We start from the raw sequence: 21,208 nt of genomic DNA, 5'->3' as shown, positions 1-21,208 counted from the left end.
TCATTAATCTGCTTCGAGGAGAGGCACGCACCTGGGCTACGGCGCTCTGGGAGCAGAACTCACGGCTCCAAACATCATACGCTGGGTTTGTAAGGGAGTTCAAACAGGTTTTTGATCATCCCAACAGAGGCGAGACCGCTTCGAGCGTGCTACTGTCAAAGAGACAGGGGCGCCGGAGTGCAGCCGAGTATGCAGTCGACTTCCGCATCGCGGCTGCGAGGTCCGGCTGGAATACCGTTGCACTCCGCGCCGCCTTCATAAACGGACTGTCTCCGGTCCTGAAGGAGCATCTGCTGGCTAAGGAGGAACTGCGGGATTTTGACGGGCTTGTCGACCTGGTTATACGCTTAGACAACCGCTTAGAGAAACACCGTCGGGAGCAGGGCGGGGGGCGTGACCGGGCACGAGCCGTCCCTCTTCCTTCCGGGTCCGAAAGGGTGCCGTCGTCCCCACGCTCCACAGCCAGAGGGCCCCGTGTGGCAACAGCTCCCCCTGCTGACACAGCCCGTGACATTGGTTGTGTCTGGGAATCACAGGGAGGAGATTGTGTTTTATGTAACACCTTCTACCTCCCGAGTGATTTTGGGTTTTCCATGGGTGTTGAAACAATCCCCGGATTGATTGGCCGTCTGGGGTTGTGATGCAGTAGAGCGAAACCTGCCACCAGGAATGTTTAGGATCCTCGGTTCCACCAGGTGTGACAGCTAAGGAGGAGGTCAAAGTCCCCCCCAATCTGATGGCGGTACCGGAGGAGTACCACGATCTTGCTGATGTCTTCAGCAAAGATCTGGCACTCGCCCTTCCCCCGCACCGACCGTACGATTGCGCCATCGATTTGATCCCGGGCGCTGAGTATCCATCCAGCAAGCTGTACAACCTCTCACGTCCGGAACGCGAATCAATGGAGACCTACATCCGGGACTCCTTAGCTGCCGGGTTGATCCGGAACTCCACCTCCCCGATGGGCGCGGGTTTCTTTTTTGTGGGTAAGAAGGACGGCGGACTCCGTCCATGCATCGATTACAGAGGGCTGAACGAGATTACGGTTCGCAATCGATACCCATTACCCCTGTTGGATTCGGTGTTCACGCCCCTGCATGGAGCCCAAATATTCACCAAACTCGATCTTAGGAATGCGTACCACCTGGTTCGGATCCGGAAGGGAGACGAGTGGAAGACGGCATTTAACACCCCCTTAGGTCACTTTGAGTACCTGGTCATGCCGTTCGGCCTCACAAACGCCCCCGCGACGTTCCAAGCGTTGGTTAATGACGTCTTGCAGGACTTCCTGCATCGGTTTGTCTTCGTATATCTTCGTATATCTAGACGACATACTCATCTTTTCTCCGGACCTTGAGACTCATGTCCAGCATGTCAGGTCCTGCAGCGGTTGTTGGAGAACCGGCTGTTTGTGAAGGGCGAGAAGTGTGAGTTCCACCGCACTTCTTTGTCCTTCCTGGGGTTCATCATCTCCTCCAACTCCGTTGCCCCTGATCCGGCCAAGGTTGCGGCAGTGAGAGATTGGCCCCAACCAACAAGCCGTAGGAAGCTGCAACAGTTTCTCGGCTTTGCAAATTTCTACAGGAGGTTCATTAAGGGCTACAGTCAGGTTGTTAGCCCCCTGACAGCCCTGACCTCCACTAAGGTCCCCTTCACCTGGTCGGATCGGTGCGAAGCCGCGTTTAGGGAGTTGAAATGCCGGTTCTCCTCTGCACCAGTTCTGGTGCAGCCTGATCCTAATCGCCAGTTCATAGTTGAAGTGGATGCCTCTGACTCAGGGATAGGAGCCATGCTGTCCCAGAGCGGGGAGTCCGATAAGGTTCTCCACCCTTGTGCCTATTTTTCCCACAGGTTGACCCCGGCTGAGAGGAATTATGACGTCGGCAATCGGGAACTCCTGGCAGTGAAGGAGGCTCTTGAAGAGTGGAGACACCTGTTGGAGGGAGCGACGGTGCCCTTCACGGTTTTCACGGACCATCGGAACCTGGAGTACATCCGGACCGCCAAGCGGCTGAACCCCAGGCAAGCCCGCTGGTCACTGTTCTTCGGGCGCTTTGACTTCCAGATTACATTCCGCCCCGGGACCAAGAACCAACGATCGGATGCCCTGTCCCGGGTGCACGAAGAGGAAGCCAAGGACGAGTTGTCGGACCCAACAGAGACCATCATCCCCGAGTCCACTTTCGTGGCCACCCTCACCTGGGACGTGGAGAAGACCGTCCGGGAGGCCCTGACACGGAACCCGGACCCGGGGACCGGCCCGAGGAACAAACTGTACGTCCCACCAGAGGCCAGAGCTGCGGTTTTGGACTTCTGTCATGGTTCCAAGCTCTCCTGTCATCCTGGGGTGCGCAGAACCATGGCAGTGGTCCAGCAGCGCTTCTGGTGGGCGTCTATGGAGGCCGACGTCCTGGATTACGTCCAGGCCTGTACCACCTGTGCCAGGGGCAAGGCCGACCATAAGAGGACTTTGGGACTCCTCCAGCCCCTACCGGTGCCTCACCGCCCCTGGTCCCACATCGGCCTGGACTTTGTCATGGGCCTCCCGCCGTCCCAGGGCAACACCACCATCCTCACGATAGTGGACCGGTTCTCCAAGGCGGCCCACTTCGTGGCCCTCCTGAAGCTCCCTACGGCCCAGGAGACAGCAGACCTCCTGGTCCACCACGTCGTGCGTCTGCATGGGATACCAGTGGACATCGTCTCGGATCGTGGTCCTCAGTTCTCCTCCCAGGTTTGGAGGAGCTTCTGCAGGGAACTGGGGGCCACCGTGAGTCTCTCGTCCGGGTATCACCCTCAGACAAACGGACAGGCAGAGCGGGCTAACCAGGAGCTGGAGCAGGCCCTCCGCTGCGTCGGGTGCGCTGCGTAACCTCCGCGCACCTGACGGCCTGGAGCACCCATCTGGCCTGGATCGAGTACGCCCACAACAGCCAAGTGTCGTCTGCCACCGGCCTCTCCCTGTTTGAGGTGTGTTTGGGGTACCAGCCCCCATTGTTCCCGCTTGTGGAGGGAGAGGTCGGTGTGCCCTCGGTCCAGGCCCACCTCAGGAGGTGCCGCCAGGTGTGTCGGACCGCCCGTTCTGCCCTGTTGAAGTCCCGGATGAGGGCCAAGGCCCATGCAGACCGCCGGCGTTCCCCGGCCCCTGCATACCAGCCCGGGCAGGAGGTGTGGTTATCGACCAAGGACATCCCGCTGCAAGTGGAGTCACAAAAACTCAAAGACCGGTTTATCGGACCATTTCCCATCCTCAAGGTCTCCCGGTTCCTCCCACTGAAAAACATCCCCACAGCATGATGCTGCCACCACCATGCTTCACTGTAGGGATGGTGCCTGGTTTCCTCCAAACATGACGCCTGGCATTCACGCCAAAGAGTTCAATCTTTGTCTCATCAGACCAGAGAATTTTGTTTCTCGCAGTCTGAGAGTCCTTCAGGTGCCTTTTGGCAAACTTTTAGTAAGGAGTGGGTTCCGTCTGGCAACTCTACCATACAGGCCTGACTGGTGGATTGCTGCAGAGATGGTTGTCATTCTGGAAGGTTCTCCTCGCTCCACAGAGGAATGCTGGACCTCTGACAGAGTGACCATTGGGTTATTGGTCACTTCCGTGACTAAGGCCCTTCTCCCCCGATTGCTGAAATTAGATGGGCGACCAGCTCTAGGAAGAGTCCTGGTGGATCCAAACATCTTACATTTACAGATGATGGAGGCCACTGTGCTCATTGAGACCATCAAAGCAGCAGAAATATTTCTATACCCTTCCCTAGATTTGTGCCTCAAGAAAATCCTGTCCGGTCAAAAATCCAGTCGACAGACAATTCCTTTGCCTTCATTATTTGTTTTGTGCTTCATGGCAAAGGTTGTGAATCCTTATGTACACGTTACTTCTTATGCCTGGTTCACACAGCAGGATTTTAAAATTATCTAGGTTTCCAAGACCTGAGAGACCACACACGTGGAAATAAAAAATCATAGATCTAACAGGTTTGATCATACAGTGTGTGGTGTTCAGCCACATGGTGAAGTCAACACACCACACATGAACAGATTTCACACACAAACATTCCCAGCTCAGACAGGAAATCTCGCAAATTCTCTCGAGATTAAATGTGACTTCAGTTTAAACAAATGGAGATAGTTTGTGGACTATTTAAAACAGCGGGGAAAAAACAATACAAAAAGAAAAGGCATTCTTTAAAGGAGTGGAGACAAGCACGACCACCGGACTTCTGGTAAGTCAGAACAGCAGTTTTGATTTTATTTTCCGCTCCATACGTCCGTCACCTCACTTTCTGATTGGCTACACATCACATTCAGCAGGCTACGTGCTCGTTTGTGGTCGGGGGGACACCACACACGCTGCAATATCAGGCCAAGACAATCCAACATGTTGAATATCCCAGATTTGCGATCGGAGTGCTCCTGACATACTTCTGAGCAGATCAGAGCGTTCTTAACACACCACACACGGCAGGAATATCTGATAAGGCTATCTTTAGTGTCATCATGATTGCGGGGCATCCTTAAGATTGTCAGGAGGGGAAGATCAGATCCGATATCAGCCTAGTTAACTTGTCGTGTGACCCAGGCTTTAGTTTAGTAGTAGTTAGTAGAATTTTGAAGGAAAAAATTAATCATTTTTAGAATAAGGCTGTAACATAACAAAATGTGAAAAAAGTGAAGCGCTGTGAATACTTTCTGGATGGCCTGTATATAATAATAAATTTAATTGTTACCGCACAAAAAAATGTAATACTTTGGTTCATACTGTCTCCAATGAAAGTAAATGTCAATGTTATTTGCATTTTCCATATCGTCCCAAATTTTCTGATTTGACTTTGTGACTCATTTCTGCACTTTAGACTAAAAATGGAGAAGCAGGGGTTTTTTTATGCTGATGCTGATCTGCAAAGTGCATCATTTTGTCAGCATTGTTAGGATGTATAGTGTCCAGCTCCTCAGGTTACAACAAACAGTACCACCTTCATGGCATTCCAGGTGTGATCTATCATAGCAACCATAATGGCTTGATACATTATATGTTGGTTGTTGAAAGGTATTCGAAGACCCTTGAATGTTTTTTCAAGATTTTTGTAATTCTGATTCATTTGTAGCTATATACACAAAATGGAACACAAAGATGAATCTGGAATTATAGTATGATACATTGTATAAATATTGTGTTTGTTTGTTTTGTGGCTGTATTTTGCAGCCTGTTCATCTGACTGTTATTATTTCTCAGATTTCAATTTCCAGAATAAAATTTATTTTAATAATATCAGTGTGTCTGCATAAAATTTTCATGCCACAACCTTAACTGTATTTCTTTGTTGGAGTTCATGCCTAAATCTCTGTGTGATTATCAGTAACCCTCAACAAAGAAGACACACTGTTCTGTTCTTAAGATAAGACTTTATTGATCTCACAGTGGAGAAATTCACGTTACGTCAGCTACTCGCACAAGATGAGTGCGAGTAGAAGAAAATGTGCATCAAACAGCGTGTGCAAAGATAAGCAATAATAATATTTGTAACAATACAATAGAATAAGAAAATGAGGTATAATATATATAAAGTGTATATGCATATATAAACATGGTTGGAATTAAAAAATGGGGGCATCTTATTTACAATATGTGAAGTGGAAAGTGGAGTTTAGATGTGATAAGGTGACACTAGTGCTAGAATTTGTAAACAAGTTATTGCACATGATTTGTGGACATATTATTGCATGTGGTTATTTCAGTGTTATTGTACAGTCTGACAGCAGCAGGGATGAATGACCTGTGGTATCGTTCCTTCTTGCACTGAGGGTGCCTCAGTCTGTCACTGAAGGAGCTGCTCAGCTCCACTACAGTCCGGTGCAGAGGGTGAGAGGAGTTGTCCATGATGGATTTGAATTTGGCTGACACCCTCCTCTCAGCCACCTCCTCCAGAGAGTCCAGAGGACTGCCCAGGAGTCTGGACTTCCTGACCAGCTTCTTCAGTCTCTTTCTTACTCGCATCTGTGGTATTACACAAAATTTAATCAACAAATTTTCTTCAATGCTGGTTTTACCTGGAACCATGTGATATTGGATAAGTTTTAGATTAGAACTGCAACAATTAATCATTAATCTTCAACCTTTAGTTATGCTAAGTCTCCACAAAAAGGATTGTCTCAAGGCACAAATCTGTAATTGAGCTCAGGGCGGGGGCGGAGTTAGCCTATTTTTAGGGGTGCTCAAGCACCCCTAAAAATATTTTAAGCACCCCTAAAAATATATATATATGCTTCTATAATACTATTTTTTTAAACAACCTATTTCAAGCATTATGCCAAAATATGTATTACAAGAACACAGTAATTTGATCATCTCCCCTTCATGGGCAAATGGTTCAATCCACAAAGCGCACCTACATTCATCTCTCTCTCTGGCATGTGTTTGTGTCACGTGGTGCTGCTGCGGGTGGCGCTCATTTAGCAGAGGTGCTGTCCTGTGATTGCCAGGTGACTGTCACATTTGCGAGGTATTTATTCACATTTTATGTCTCTGAATGTGAAGAGCAAGTGCAACTTTCTGAAAAGTGCTTATTTTATTCACCTGGCTACCTATCGCAAAACACAGTATATTGCTCTACAAATTAGTGCGCGCTGTGCGTGATCAAATGTAAGATTGATTCAGTGTTGTCTTTTTTTTTTTTCTTCAACTAAATAATGGTGCTCGCCCTTCAATCTGTGTAGCTTCCATGAACAAATCACTCTCCTCCATCAAATACCAGGTACACAGATCTGACCTTAAATGCTTAGTTAAGGTCCTTAACTAAGCATTTCAGAATTAAGACAGTAAACTTTACCACAAAGTTTAATGCACAGCATGATAATAAGTGAATCATTTAAATTCCTGCTAAAAAGGCATAAATCATAAAACTCAATTTGTATTTTTATTTGTTGGCAGTAAGTGGCAAATCAAACCTGCAGTGCAGTGATGGATATCAGAGCATATTTTTCAAAAGCAAAAAAAAAAACCTTCAGGTGAGGTTTGTGCACTCTATAGACCTTATGTGATAGTAAATATGGACATTGAGAATAGCAAAGGATGGAAAGAGAAGCTAAGGGTAAATTGAATATGTGTATCAGACTGTGGAGGTGTCTTACTTGTGTTACTGGTGTTTTGGTATGAATTCTGACTTTTAAGTCACACTTTTATTTTTCTTACTTTTAAGGACTTCATTAGATCTTGCCTGCCCTTTCTATGCTTTGCTGTTAATTCAATAAATAATTCATATTCATATATTTCTTATCCTTAACACATTTATGTGCAGTGTACCATCTGTGTTCTCCATCCAGCCTTATAGTGGAGTGCTGCTGTAGCTGTGCTAAACCAGGTCCTCCTGCACACGGCACTAAACCTCACTGATCATAACAACTGCAACTACTGTAGTTTTATGACTTACAACGTGGATGTGCGTGCTGCCAGAAAAACCCGAGACATCAATCAGTTTGTAGAATAAATAAATGAATAGCCAAAACTAAAACACAATCTAAGTAATGCCTAAAACTGTCTAAATGTAATTGAAAAGTGATACCAGGGTGAGTGTTCTGTACTAAGTACTATGACATAATAATCTGTTAAGATGAAATAAAAAATCTTCAATAACTATAGGCTCATAAGACTAATATAAAAACAAGGATAATATACTTTACTCAGCCTCTGAATGCATATTTCAGACCTGCTCCTAAGTTGCAATTACTATTTGCCCTCACCACATTAGGAGATTAAATTATTTGTTATATAAACTGCACCAGAATGCAGGAATTTTATGTGTGGGCCGTTATCCATTGCTAATATGCGTTTTTTTTATCATTCTGACAATGAATGCAGCTTTTACAAGCAATGTTTTCACTCTGAAATCATGGGAAATTGTATTTCTGGACATAAACTGTGGACAAAGTGAAGCGCTGTGAATACTTCTGGATGCACCGTATGCATAGATGTCACATTTATGTGTATTTACAATATGATACAAGTAAGTAATGTCTCACAAAGGGGCTACGGGTAAATCTGGGGCTCTCAAAATGTGACACAGATAAATGGATGCACGCACGCACGGTGGGGCACGGCAACCTGGAGGGGACATTTTTAAGGCCATGTGCCTCAGGTTTGTCAAAGTCTAGGAGTAATATCACCTGAAATACATATTTTGCAAAATCAAAAAAATGAATGTATCAATAACTACGCAACTTTACACAACTTTTGTCAATAAAGTGTTATTCCTTTTACCTCAGTATATATATATACTTTGACAGAAGAAATTAATCAAAACAAACTGTAGCTACCTTTGGCTTATGAACCAGTTGCTTCAGCGTTTAAGAGCAAGGAAAAAGCACTTTCTATAGAACAATATGAAAAAGTTTCTGTATCAAACATGATAAGACATATTTGGTTTGACTGTACTCAAGCAATAAACAGTTTTCTGTTTACACATTGAGGCATTTTTACATACAAATAAGCCAAGGCAAATAAATGATTTTTTCTTTTTTTTTTAAATGTTCTTTGTCTTAGCAGGCCTCCCAAAACATGATTCAGAACCACTAATAAGGTCCTAATTCGAACACAGTGACTAAGGTCTGTTACTTTAGTAAGGTCTATAGCTCTAACAGCCTGTTCAGATCTGCAGCGGCCTGCGCTGTGCAATGCATTTACCTGCAGTGGCACACGGTGCTTTCGGTTTGATTGCACACTGTTCACATCCACTGCACATGACTGCGCACATGCACTGACCCCTGGCCGGGGTCCAGTGGAGGTGGACATATGTGGCATAACATGTCGGCAGGTCTTGCTGTGACGATCCATCTCCCAGCTCCATCAACCACAACCAGATGGTTTCAAATGCTGTTGTAGCAAGGGGAAGTCCAGATCAGAGGCGATTTTAGACTTTCAGTTTTAGGGGTGCTTAGCACATTTTTAAAAATTTTAAAATCTAGATGTCCAGAAATACATTTCCCATGATTTCAGAGTGAAAAAATTGCTTGTAAAAGCTGCATTCATTGTCAAAATGATAAAAAAAAAAAAAAAAAAAAAAAAAAAAAACGCATATTAGCAATGGATAATAGCCCACACATAAAATTCCTGCATTCTGGTGCAGTTTATATAACAAATAATTTAATCTCCTAATGTGGTGAGGGCAAATAGTAATTGCAACTTAGGAGCAGGTCTGAAATACGCATTCAGAGGCTGAGTAAAGTATATTATCCTTGTTTTTATATTAGTCTTATGAGCCTATAGTTATTGAAGATTTTTTATTTCATAGTACTTAGTACAGAACACTCACCCTGGTATCACTTTTCAATTACATTTAGACAGTTTTAGGCATTACTTAGATTGTGTTTTAATGACTTTAACTAAGCATTTAAGGTCAGATCTGTGTACCTGGTATTTGATGGAGGAGAGTGATTTGTTCATGGAAGCTACACAGATTGAAGGGCGAGCACCATTATTTAGTTGGAAAAAAAAAAAAGACAACACTGAATCAATCTTACATTTGATCACGCACAGCGCGCACTAATTTGTAGAGCAATATACTGTGTTTTGCGATAGGTAGCCAGGTGAATAAAATAAGCACTTTTCAGAAAGTTGCACTTGCTCTTCACATTCAGAGACATAAAATGTTAATAAATACCTCGCAAATGTGACAGTCACCTGGCAATCACAGGACAGCACCTCTGCTAAATGAGCGCCACCCGCAGCAGCACCACGTGACACAAACACATGCCAGAGAGAGAGATGAATGTAGGTGCGCTTTGTGGACTGAACCATTTGCCCATGAAGGGGAGATGATCAAATTACTGTGTTCTTGTAATACATATTTTGGCATAATGCTTGAAATAGGTTGTTTAAAAAAATAGTATAGAAGCATATATATATATATATATATATATATATATATATATATATATATATATATATATATATATATATATATATATATATATATATATATATTTTTTTTTTTTTTTTTTTTTTTTTTTTTTTAGGGGTTTCTGTGTAGGCTCTCAGTTGTCCAGGTAGTTTCCATAGTAGAGAAGTTTGAATCTTCGACTGCACTGGGTTGCTTGACGTGAGGACATTTCTCTTCAAATCACAGAAGCTTCCTCAGCTAAAATTCTTGCTCTGGTAGTCTGACTTCTGTCTTGACTCTTGTAGAGAAGAATAAACCAGAAGCCAACAAAAGCTGGAGTTTTTAACCTAACCAGACCCCTCCTACCGAGAGGCCGACTGCTATAGGCTAGTGACTAAACAATAGCTCTAATTAGCACCTATTGTGCTCTAGTTAGCACTCTCCTAATGATGGGATGGAAGCCTCCCCTGATGGCTCCCTTGACGACTCTCCTGATGACGTGAATGACTCATTATGATGAGTCATTCACTCATGATAATCATAATGAGTCAGTCATTATGATTATTATCAACAAAAGACTGAAACTGCTTTGACCTGAGTATCCCATTGTAAACAGGGGACAAAGCGTGTCTGAGACCCGCCCCCCCCCCGGTTAAGGCTGGGTTTCAACTGTTTTACAAAGAATGCTTCCTTGACACCTCTCTCAAACCATTTCTTCTCTCTGGCTAAGATTTTAACTTCCTTGTCCTCAAACGTGTGGTTAGTGTCTTTCAGGTGGAGATGAACTGCAGACTGAGGTCCACTGGCGACCTCTCTGCGGTGCTGGTATAGCCTCTTGTTTAAAGGTTGCTTAGTCTCACCTATGTAGTGTTCATTACAGTTTTCCTGACATCTGCTATAATACACTACATTGCTCTGTTTGTAACTAGGGATCCTGTCCTTAGGGTGAACTAATTTCTGTCTCAAGGTGTTAACCGGTTTAAAGTAAACTGGGATTTTGTGTTGTCTGAAGATCCTCTGTAGTGTTCCCCTACTCCTGCTAAATAAGGGAGAGACACTCTTCTTCTTGTCTCCGTCTCCTGTCTATCTGGTCTCTTTGTTTTCTGGGACTTCTGCACTTTGTCCAGATGCTTCTGAGGAAGCTTCTGTGATTTGAAGCGAAACGTCCTCACTTCAAGCAACCCAGTCCAGTCGAAGATTCAAACTTTACTATTTTTAGGGGTGCTTAAAATATATTTAGGTGTGCTTGAGCACCCCTAAAAATAGGTTAACTCCGCCCCCGGTCCAGATTGAAAAGATCTTCCTGCTAGCTTGGCTAGTGGGGAATTCTCCATTGGCTGACTTGGTAGAGTTTTGGTCTTCAGTTCGAGCAGTCTGGTGTTCGAATCCCACCGCCGTCCTGGCCACAAAGATAGGTCCTCCAGTCACACTGTTATGACGGCATCAGAAATGTGTAGATTGCGATCAGATGGCGCACAAACTGCACATAGACCGTCGTGAGATGTGCCTCCCATCTTGACTGCCCCAAGAGTGTTTGGAACTGTGCAACATGTTCGGGACAGCCAAGCAAATGGAACCAACTATGTAGACTGCTCAGAAACTGCTGTCCTTCCGTCCGTCTTTAGACCGCACCTCAACGCTTCCCGACTGTGGCCAGATGTGTCATTCTGACGCCATTCCGCCACAATCGGCCTATGTGTGACGGGGATCTTAGAGTCTGGAGTGGCCTTCCCAAAGCCCTGACCTCAGCTCTATTCAAAATTTGTGGGCTACGCATAAAAGCTGGGTCTGTGCCAGGAAACTGCACTTTTTCAAATCACATTGTGCATTATTTTTAAAATCATGGTTTTCAGGTGCTCATTTATTCTTACTACTATCCTGCTTTTAGGTGTGATTCTGAGTAAAACCACCTTCTAGCTCCTCTACCCACATTTCCTGAGAGAGAGAAAGAGAGAGAGGCTCACAGACTTGCCCACACAACTCGACACGCACCTCTTCTGCATTTGTAGGCTTTGTTTAACCCTGGGCCACTTCCTGTTTCTGATCTCCAGTCATCTGTGCAAACAGTGAGGAGGATCTGTGCAGGAGACAAGAAAACGTGTAACCGGTGAGTGCTGATGTTGGCGTGTTAATATCTGTGTGTGTGTTTCACGCGTTTGAACAGCGGCGGCTCCCTGTTACAGAGCTTGTGTTTGTGTGACAGTTTCTGACACAGGAGCCTCTCTGGTATTTTGATCCTGGAGATTGTGCACACACTGTCCAGTATTTGCATGTGGAGTAGCAAGTAGCAGAAAGTGTTCATAAGACAAGACAGAGGCCACACCTTCTGTCAATAAAAGCATAGAAGAGAAGTCAGCCGACTACTTCGACTCGACAGCACAAGGAGGTTCTAAAGGTGTGCAGCTTTCGAAGCATGTTTAAAGGCAATATTACAAAAAAAAAAGACTTGGAGAAGGTGTTTATATGATGTTTTTGAAAATAATACAAGGGTTTCAGCTGAGATAGTTTCTGATGTTGGGGACAAGGAAGTCGAAGACAAGCCCACTGATGACATGAAAGCGGTGAGTGATTACAGGTCACTAACAAATGCCAAAAATACAAATGCATAAACTGTCTGCATCAATTTAGCAACAGGGAGTTGCATCAAAAATTGTCATGCAAATTGAAAAAATGGATACAAATATAGACAACAGGAATATAACCTGCAGCACAGACATGCCAAAAAGTCTTAGCAACACAAAGACGTTCTGGCCTGATTTGACTTTTCCTGACAGACAGTTCGGTGCATTGCAGCGTTCTGTTATCATCATCTCTACCTGGTCAGCAGTGCTGAGGAAGTATTAATGATTTTACTCATAAACTAGCTACATTATAATGGTTTGTTTTATTTGCAATGCATTAAACAGTCGAAGTCATTAAAAGTCCTCCAGGAATCCTGTTTTGGAAATATGCAAACTAACTGCACCACTGTGATATCCAAAGACTGGAATCTTGCTGCAGCTGCTGTATGGCGAGTGCTGCTGGAGCCATGTAGCATTTTCCAGTGCAGGATAAAATGTGCGTTTTTATTGGTCAACCTCATTGGTTTTGTCCTCTCACGTTTACTGTCATTCCAGCGAGGCTCGTGCACAAACTGTTATTCTAATAGTCCGAGTGACAGTCGGGTAAGTCCTGCTAATATGCGATTTTGTTGTTTTTTCATCCAGTATTGCTGTAACATTATCTCTTGATAATAAGAGGAACAGTAGTAGCCAGTAAACCAGTATTGATCAGTATGTTATATTTGCAAGCTGTTTTCTTTTTAGTTTCACTTTGGATACTCTGTGTGCTTCTTACCCTGTGTGCTGCTATAGAATGCTGCTGGAACCTCAATTTCCCTGAGGGAGTCTTCCCAAGGGATCAATAAAGTTCTATTTAATTTAATCTTATAATTAGCAAGTTCTCCATTTCTTACTTCCTCCACACGAACTACTGCAATTATTTTTAAAATGCCATGTGATTCTGTACATCACGCGGCCCGTATTAGCGGAAATAAATGAGGGCAAAGTGTTTTTTGTTGTTTGTTTGTTTGTTTTTTAGTCATTTTCTTACTTTCCCCACCCACTGTTTTTGTCTGTCCAGTTCAGAATCAAACCTGCACCCCTCCGGTCAGGAGACCACGTGACTAATATCTTGGCCACCAGTTCTCAGTTCATGTCAAATGTATATTGTGGGTTTAGGTTAGACTTCTCGTTTGCGTAGTTCATGTGTGAACCTGTTTGACTCACGTCATCAGCTGTGTTCAAAAGCTCTTGGTGTGCAGAGTGAGTTTGGGGCCCATGTGATCCCAGATCTGAGCCCTGGTGAAAGCTGGCTATTCTTATTGTGCATTGTTGCTGTCCAGCGTTCTTGACACTATGCTTTTGTGTCCCGCCGTGTTCCGTGACTCAGCGGTTTCAGCGGGTCCACACCTTAAACCCCTCAATAATCGAGCCCGATTCACCATATTTGCTGTGCTGGCTTTTGCATTCAGTCCTCTAATGTTTCAGCTGGTGTTACCACTCTGAGTAAAGGTGGGCGGAGTCACTGCGTTCATATTGCAGTGGCAAAATCTCAGTGTAATAGTTTTCAGCCGCTTTGCATTTTCCCTTTTCTTTCAGTGTCTCCAACAGACTGGGCCCAGAACTATTTCATTCAGAATGTTTTCTCTGTGACACTGTGAGGCAATAAGCTCCGGCGTTGTGCTTCACTCCAGGCTACGTGTCATCAAATATACGAGGGCTGTCAATAAATTAACGGTCCTTTTTATTTTTTTCAAAAACTATATGGATTTCATTCATATGTTTTTACGTCAGACATGCTTGAACCCTCGTGCGCATGTGTGAGTTTTTCCACGCCTGTCGGTGACGTCATTCGCCTGTGAGCACTCCTTGTGGGAGGAGTCGTCCAGCCCCTCGTCGAATTCCTTTGTCTGAGAAGTTGCTGAGAGACTGGCGCGTTGTTTGATCAAACTTTTTCTAAACCTGTGAGACACATCGAAGTGGACATGGTTCGAAAAATTAAGCTGGTTTTCAGTGAAAATTTAACGGCTGATGAGAGATTTGAGGTGATTCTGTCGCTTTAAAGGACTTCCCACGGTGCGAGACGTCACTCAGCGCTCTCAGCCGCCGTCGTCAGCCTGTTCAAGCTGAAAACCTCCACATTTCAGCTCTATTGATCCAGGACGTCGTGAGAGAACAGAGAAGTTTTCAGAAGAAGTCGGTTTCAGCATTTTATCCGGATATTCCACTGTTAAAGGAGATTTTTATAATGAAAGACGTGCGGACGGGTCCGCGCGTCGGGACGCAGCCGACGCGGTGGCGGCGGCACAGGAAAAACACCTCCGTGGTTGATAACCATTTGTAAAATCCAGGCGGCTTTTGATGGCTTTCAGTGGAGTGAGTATATGAGAAATTGTTTAACAGGCAGGACATGTTCCAACTTGTCCTTAGGCTTTCAACAGAGGTGTTTTTCCTGTGGCGGAGCGCGCGGCGGCTTCGTCCCGACGCGCGGACCCGTCCGCACGTCTTTCATTATAAAAATCTCCTTTAACAGTGGAATATCAGGATAAAATGCTGAAACCGACTTCTTCTGAAACTTCTCTGTTCTCTCACGACGTCCTGGATCAATAGAGCCTGAAATGTGGAGGTTTTCAGCTTGAACAGGCTGACGACGGCGGCTGAGAGCGCTGCGCGACGTCTCGCACCGTGGGAAGTCCTTAAAGCCACAGAATCACCTCAAAATCTCTCATCAGCCGTTAAACTTTTCACTGAAAACCAGCTTAATTTTTCGAACCGTGTCCACTTCGATGTGTCTCACAGGTTTAGAAAAAATTTTGATCAAACAAAGCGCCAGTCTCTCAGCAACTTCTCAACAAAGGAATTCCGACGAGGGGCTGGACGACTCCTCCCACAAGGGTGCTCACAGTCGAATGACGTCACCGACAGGCGTGGGAAAAAACTCACGCATGCGCACGAGGGTTCAAGCATGTCTGACGTAAAACATATGATGAAATCCATATAGTTTTTGAAAAAATAATAAAGGACCATTACTTTATTGACAGACCTCGTACATGACTCAACATGACATTTGAGCAGAGCAGCTCCGACAAGATCTCATTTCCAAATAAGGAAGACGGTTGGTGGTGTTGTGAAATAAATGTTTACATTTTGTCCTTCCTCCTTTTGCAGGGCAAAAGTTGCAAAAGTTCCATTTTTACAGCAAGGATGGAGCTTCGTGGTGTCGAATGACTTGAGCCGACGGCTTCACATGTGAGGACCTGCTGCCGTTGGAGGGGCTCAGTCTGGATGGAGGATGTTATCCCAGGAAGCTCAGTGACGTCCAACACCTCACATGCCTCCTAATGCATGTGAACAGACTGGGATGGATGACACACCAAGTGTTTCTCTGAGGGACTCTGTCTACACTCCTGACCACCACCGTCTCTTCTCCTCTGCCAACCAGTCTGGGGCCACTGGACGAGAGGGCAGCTGAAGAGATTCCAGGATGTTTGTGCATTTTTGGCGGATGCACAATTACCAGTATATCCAGCTCTTCACCACATGCCTCATTGTGTCTCTAGTTATGGTTTTGTTGGGTGCAGCTGCAGCTTGATAACACTGTGGTCAGCCACGTCAAGTCCTACTCCTACCGTTACCTTGTCAACCACTTTGCACTGATCAACAAGAGCCTCACCATCCCACACGAGCAAGCAAGGACCTTCAGCAACTTCCATTACCTACTGGACCACCCTGATAAGTGTGCCGGGAGGGACGTCCTCCTCCTGCTCTTTATCAAAACATCTCCAGAGAACACTGAGCGGCGAAAAGCCATCAGATCCACCTGGGGGAATGAGATCTACATCAGTCAAACCCTGGAGTGAACAGTCAAGGTTGTGTTTGCCTTAGGAACCCCTGGAGCCAAGAAGGAGTTCCTATGTGGAGCAAGAGGAGCACGCTAGATTTAGAGAAGGAGCTCATCCAGGAGGACCATCTTCATGGTGATTTGAAGCCAGCAGGACTTTTTGGATTCGTTTCACAATCTGACTTTGAAGCTGATCCTGCAGTTCCGCTGGATGCACAGCCGCTGCAGCCACGCCCGCTTCTTCATGACTGCAGATGATGACATTTTCATCCACATGCCCAACCTGGTGAGTTACCTGCAGGAGATGAGCAGGAAAGACGTCATGGACTTTTGGATCGGTCGCGTGCACAGAGGAGCGCCTCCCATCCGCAGCAAGGATAGCAAGTACTACGTTCCTTTTGAAATGTACCCGTGGATGTCCTACCCGACTACACAGCTGGGGCAGGGTACGTGATCTCCAGGGATGTAGCAGAGAAAATCTACCAGGCCACACTGACTCTGAACGCCACTCTCTACATCGATGATGTGTTCATGGGCATCTGCGCCAATGCTGTCAGCGTGTCACCGCAGGAACATGCGTTTTTCTCAGGAGAGGGCAAGGCACCCTATCATCTGTGTATCTATAATCAGATGATGACCTCACATGGTCATGTGGAGGACATCTATGACCTTTGGACAGCAGCCACAGATCCATGGGTCAAAGAGAAGACCTCGGGACCTTTTGGGAAACTGTACTGCACAGTGATGAAAATCTTCCTCCTATGTAAACCTCACCATTTCAACACCTACCCATGCCAGGCAGCTTTTTTATAGTGCTAAGTCATATTTGTGCTGATGTGAAAGAGGTTGAATATAATGATAAAATAGGGACCATCAGTGTGACTGTTACAGTTGTATGTATAAGTTTGGGCACCCCTGATGATTTCCATGATTTTCCTTTATAAGTCATTGGTTGTTTGTCACAATTTCAGTTAAATATATCATATAGCAGACAAACACAGTAATATTTGAGAAGTGAAATGAAGTTTATTGGATTTACTGAAAGTGTGCAATAATTCTTTAAATAAAATTAGGCAGGTGCATAAATTTTGGCACCCCAACAGAAAAAAATACATCAATATTTAGTAGATCCTCCTCTTGCAGAAATAACAGCCTCTAAACGCTTCCTATACCTTCCAATGAGGGTCTGGATTCTGGTTGAACGTATTTTGGGCCATTCTTCTTTACAAAACATCTCAGGTTTGTTGGTTTCCGACCATGGATAGCCCGTGTAAAATCACACCACAGATTTTCAATAATATTCAGGTCTGGGGAAAGAGGTGGCCATTCCAGAACATTGTACTTGTTCCTCTGCATGAATACCTTAGTAGATTTTGAGCAGTGTTTAGGGTCGTTGTCTTGTTGAAAGATCCAGCCCCGGCACAACTTCAACTTTGCCACTGATTCATGAACATTGTTCTCAAGAATCTGCTGATATTGACTGGAATCCATGTGACCCTCAACTTTAACAAGATTCCCAGTACCTGCACTGGCCACACAGCCACACAGCATGATGGAACCACCTCCAAATTTTACTGTAGGTAGCAAGCATTTTTCTTGGAATGCTGTGTTCTTTTTCAGCCATGCCTACCGCCCCTTGTTATGTCCAAATAACTCAATTTGAGTTTCATCAGTCCACAGCACCTTATTCCAAAATTAAGCTGGCTTGTCCAAATGTGCTTTAGCATACCTCAAGTGACTCTGTTTGTGGTGTGTATGCAGAAAAGGCTTCCTCTGCATTACAGTGCCATACAGCATCTCTTTGTGCAAAGTGTGCTGTATAGTTGAACGATGCACAGAGACACTACCTGCAGCAAGATCATGTTGTAGGTCTTTGGAGCAGGTCCGTGGGTTGACTATGACTGTTCTCACCATCCTTAGCTTCAGCTTATCTGAGATTTTTCTTGGCCTGCCACTTCGGACCTTAACTAGTACTGTGCCTGTGGTCTTCCATTTTCTCACTATGTTCCTCACAGTGGAAACTGACAGCTGAAATCTCTGAGATAGCTTTTTGTATCCTTCCCCTAAATCGTGATGTTGAACAGTCTTTGTTTTCAGGTCATTTGACAGTTGTTTAGAGGCTCCCATGTTGCCAGTCATTAGAAGAGATGCAAAGAGGGGAAACATTTGCAAATGACCACCTTAACACTGCTATTACCAGCATTTTTACACTACTCCTCTATCTACCAAGCGCTGCCAAATGGCAGCACTACACTACTCCTCTATCTACCAAGCGCTGCCAAATGGCAGCACTGGGTACTTTACATCTCATTAGGCCACATTTTGTTATGTACATGGGGGCCATTAGATCAGAATGTGCAAGTGCTGGAAAGCCAGCTCACAACACATACTCACTCTGTTGACTGAGAAATGCAGAGATGGCTAAGCTTTATAGCACAGAGCATATAAGATATTTTGGACACCCAGTGTGGGCAGCAAAGTACTGTGCATATGACAATAAAGCTTTGAATCTTGAATCTAAATTTCTTCTACTAAGTGTTGTGTTTTTTGTAACAAGTTCACAGAAAGGAGATGTGGCAGTGCCAGGTGCGTTCAAACAAACTAGGTCAAATGTCACCTGGTAACAATAGAAATAATAATAATATAGAAATAACAAAACATTAGCATAATAACTATTGACGTAATAGTGGTACAAATATCATTCCTAAAGCTATGGGTATGTCTTTATGGTCAAAGAATCTGATAAAGTTGAAAAGTTTATTTTATTCTTTATAACTAAACATCTGTTTTTTTCTTATGTACTTGGGTTCTGTCTTTAGAGTTACTTCTTACAAATGCAACTGAAACTATTTTTTATTTTGCTGACACAAAGAGGACAAATGCGCAAGCTGAATAAGGTGCTACTGTGTATTAGCTCATGAAAGGGGGTCGTTGAGATGTAAGATGTAAATCCAGGGAGTGCAGCTGCCATTTGGCAGCGCCTTGGGAGTAGGAGTGTTAAATACCCTTTCTCATGACGGGATTCACCTGTGTAAGGAGGTCAAGGGTCAGTGAGCTTACCAAACCAATTTTGTGTTCCAATAATTAGTGCTAAATGCATTCAAATAAAAAAGACAAAGGTCCACAAATTTATGTACCTGGCTAATTTTGTTTAAATAATTATTGCACCCTTTCTGTAAATACTAAAAACTTCATTTCACTTCTCAAATATCAGTGTGTTTGTCTGCTATATGATATACTCGTATTTAACTGAAATTTCTGATACAGACAACCAATGATTTATAAAGGAAATAATGAATTATCAGGGTGCCCAAACTTTGCATATAACTGTACCTCAGTGAAAGACCGGAGGTTATGTTCTGTGAAGTGATGAATCACGTCTGTTATTAGTATGAGATCAGAGGTCAGCACATGAAAAACCATTGCTTGATGACATATTAATATGTGCTATCCTCCTGTGAGATGTCCAGATGGTCATTGACCTAAGAAATTAGTTTTAATGAATTAACTTTCTAATAATTCATTTATTTTCTATCACATGCAACTGATGGAGAGACTGTCCCCTTAAAAATAATATCAAAAGAATAAAGCTGGAACAAATTTACAATTTTTTTTAGTTTGCAGTGCTGTGCAAAGATTTATTAGAGTAACTTCTTTCCTAGTTATTATACTCGAGTCCGCTTAAATCCAGTCCATGAATATTAGAACTGATTCTGCTTTCCAACACAGATATTAATCAATCTTTACTTTACACAGTTAGAAAAATTTAATTTCACATATATAATTTTAATGTTACATTTTGTACAGACTGTGGTATTCAGTGTCATATCTGGATCCTATGACTAAAAAAGACCATTAGATAAGTGAAAGAATGTCTTGAAGACTAAGGAAGATGTCCTGTTGGTTTAATGTAAACTTTTCGATTATCTCCTACGTGGATGACTGAGAACTTTCACCAACAAAGACCATCTCAGTGGACATTTTGCAGTAAATTCAGCCTTGGGTCAAGAAAGAATACACAACCTGGGGTGGATCCAGGATCACATTTGTAGCAAATTCATCAAACCAATTACAATATATATTACAATATATATTCCACATTTACCTGAAGTGTTAGCTCATTTTCTGATTACCTTCAAATTGGAAATGTATCATCTTTCATACAAAAATTGATTAACTTTTTATATTATAAAAATTTGATATTTACCACTTAGGTTTGAAAAGATAAACTTTAACCCAAATTTTAACATATGTAAGTTTAGTGTGTGTGTGTGTGTGTTGTGTGTGGTGTGGTGTGTGTGTGTGTGTGTGGTGTGTGTGTGTTTGTGTGTGTGTGTGTGTGTGTGTGTGTGTGTGTGTGTGTGTGTGTGTGTGTGTGAGTTGTATGTTTTCTTTTCATTTTTCACTAAATGTTTAGGTTGGCATATCTAAAGATGTAGATAAATGTGTAGCTAATATAAGTGTTTATGATTCAGTAACATTTGTAATTTTTACATATTTATGGTCAACTGAAATATTTAGAATATAATGAATATATATTTAAATATTTTAATGTTAAAAAATTGTTCACTATTTATTTTTTTTTTTTAAATTTTAACAAATGTGCAACTGAATATTAAGTATACATTTGGTAATACTTGCTTAAATGTTTATCTACTAGTGCATACCTAATACAGGCTCATCATTAAGATGTTTATACAATTTAGTTTTAAAATCATGTAGCAAACACAGACCCTTCTGACAATAAAAATCTTACTATGAAAGATTACAGGTTTCAGCCTAAATGTCAATGGATTTAGTTAAAACATGTAAGCTTTTCTCCCCTACCTAATGGTAGGGGAGAAAAAAGCAAAATGTAACCATTATTTTAAAAAAAATGTATGAGTTGACAAACAGCAATTCAGCAGTTTTGACAGAACTGATTTGGTTTGGTGCATCTGTTTGAA

General features: G+C 43.4%; 1 pseudogene; it reads left to right on the top strand.

Annotated features, from left to right (window-relative positions):
• The first annotated feature begins 15,725 nt into the window (after positions 1-15,725).
• LOC117521861 lies at positions 15,726-17,251 on the top strand (annotated as a pseudogene).
• Positions 17,252-21,208: the final 3,957 nt, after the last annotated feature.

Source organism: Thalassophryne amazonica, chromosome 12, assembly GCF_902500255.1.
Source record: "Thalassophryne amazonica chromosome 12, fThaAma1.1, whole genome shotgun sequence".
Taxonomy (NCBI): Eukaryota; Metazoa; Chordata; class Actinopteri; order Batrachoidiformes; family Batrachoididae; genus Thalassophryne; species Thalassophryne amazonica.
The sequence above is the reverse complement of the archived record's forward strand: the minus strand, read 5'-3'. Positions and strand labels throughout refer to the sequence as shown.